This window comes from Arachis duranensis, chromosome 3 (genome assembly GCF_000817695.3).
Source record: "Arachis duranensis cultivar V14167 chromosome 3, aradu.V14167.gnm2.J7QH, whole genome shotgun sequence".
NCBI lineage: Eukaryota > Viridiplantae > Streptophyta > Magnoliopsida > Fabales > Fabaceae > Arachis > Arachis duranensis.
In genome coordinates, this window is record NC_029774.3 from 53434474 (window position 1) to 53436804 (window position 2331).

At 33.6% G+C, this 2331-nt stretch overlaps 1 non-coding gene across 1 annotated transcript; it reads left to right on the forward strand.

The window, feature by feature from the left end:
- The first annotated feature begins 377 nt into the window (after positions 1 to 377).
- Positions 378 to 481, forward strand: LOC127746121 (small nucleolar RNA R71). The gene has a single exon (XR_008007741.1). It is a non-coding gene; the product is annotated as a small nucleolar RNA R71 (small nucleolar RNA).
- Positions 482 to 2331: the final 1850 nt, after the last annotated feature.

A 2331-nucleotide genomic window follows, 5' to 3' on the forward strand; every position in this document is an offset into this window, starting at 1 on the left:
CTTCCATTGAAGGGTTCTCAGGATCATAAGCTTCTTCCTCAGATGAAGCTTCCTTAGTACTGCTTGGTGCATTTTGCATTCCAGACAGACTTTGAGAACTCATATTGACTTGCTGAGTTAATATTTTGTTCTGAGCCAATATGGCATTCAGAGTATCAATCTCAAGAACTCTTTTCTTCTGAGTTGTCCCACTGCTCACAGAATTTCTTTCAGAAGTGTACATGAACTGGTTATTTGTAACCATTTCAATGAGTTCCTGGGCTTCTGCAGGTATTTTCTTCAAATGAATAGATCCACCTGCAGAATGGTCCAATGACATCTTGGATAACTCAGATACACCATCATAGAAGATACTTGTGATGCTCCATTCTGAAAGCATGCCAGAAGGACACCGTCTGATCAATTGCTTGTATCTTTCCCAAGTTTCATAGAGGGATTCATCTTCCTTCTGTTTGAAGGTTTGAACTTCCACTCTAAGCTTACTCATCTTTTGAGGTGGAAAAAATTTAGCTAAGAAGGCATTGACCAGCTTTTCCCAAGAGTTCAGGCTGTCTCTAGGTTGTGAGTTTAACCATATACTAGCTCTGTCTCTTACAGCAAAAGGGAAAAGCATAAGTCTGTAAACCTCGGGATCAACTCCATTGGTCTTAACAGTGTTACAGATTTGCAAAAATTTAGCCAAGAACTGATGAGGATTTTCAAATGGAAGTCCATGAAACTTGTAATTATGTTGCATCAGAGAAACTAATTGAGGCTTAAGCTCAAAGTTGTTTGCTCCAATGGCAGGAATAGAGATGCTTCTCCCATAGAAGTCGGGAGTAGGTGCAGTAAAGTCACCAAGCACCTTCGTTGTATTGTTGGCATTGTTGTTATTTTCGGCTGCCATTTCTTCTTCTTTTTCGAAAATTTCTGTCAGGTCCTCTCCAGAGAGTTGTGCTTTAGCTTCTCTTAGCTTCCTCTTCAGAGTCCTTTCAAGTTCAGGATCAGCTTCAACAAGAATTCCTTTATCTTTGTTCCTACTCATATGAAAGAGAAGAAAACAAAGAAAGTATGGAATCCTCTATGTCACAGTATAGAGATTCCTTGATGTGTCAAAGGAAAGGAAGAATAGAAGGATGAGGTAGAGAGAGGGATTCGAACTTATAGAGGGGAGGGGGTCCAAATTATTAAAGGAGGATAAGTGTTAATGATTAAATAGAAAGAGATGAGAGAGAGAGTTTTCAAAAATTAAAAAAAAAAGATTTTTGAAAAAGTGGTTAGTGATTTTCGAAAATTGGGAGTGGAAAAGTGGTTAGATGGTTTTGAAAAAGATAAGAAATAGTGATTTGTTGAAAAAGATTTGGAAATAATTTTGAAAAGATAAGAAATTAGAAAAAAAAGAATTTGAAATCAAATTAAAAGAGATATGATTGAAAAAATTTGATTTTAAAAAGATATGATTGAAAAGATATGATTGAAGAAAATTTGATTTTTTTTAAAAAAGATACGATTAAAAAGATATGGTTGAAAAAGATTTGATTTTTAAAATTGATGACTTGACCAACAAGAAATTAAAAAATATGATTCTAAAATTCAAATATTGAACCTTTCTTAACAAGAAAGTAACAAACTTGAAATTTTTGAATCACAACATTAATTGTTAGTAAGGATTTTCAAAAATATTAAAAGAAAAATGAAAAAGATTTGATTTTGAAAAAGATGTGATTGATAAGAGAGGATATGAAAAAGATAAGATTTTGAAAAATTAGTTTTAAAACTTGAAAAATTGAAGAAGATTTGAATTGAAAACAAAACTACCTCCTTGGTGCTATCCTGGCGTTAAATGCCTGAATGGTTTCCATTCTGGCATTTAACGCCGACTTGCCTACCTCCTTGGGCGTTAAACGCCCAGCCAGGTACCCTGGCTGGCATTTAAACACCAAAATTCCTTCTTCGCTGGGCGTTTTGAACGCCCAGCTTTTTCTCTGTGATTCCTCTACTGTATGTTTTGAATCTTCAATTCTTTATATTATTGACTTGAAAAGACATAATTTTGAATTTTTAATGATTAGAGAGAGAAACAACAAAATGAAATTAAACATGAAAAACTAAGATAAAAACAAAGAATGCATGCAAGAACATTTGAATGTCAAGATGAACACCAAGAACACTTTGAAGATTATGATGAACATCAAGAACATATTTTTGAAATTTTTTTTAGAAAAGAAAGACATGCAAGACACCAAACTTAGAAATTTTCATACTAGAGATACTAACGATTTGAGAATGCACATGAGAAACAACAAAAGACACAAAACAAGAGAATTTAAAGATTAGACAAAGAAAATCATC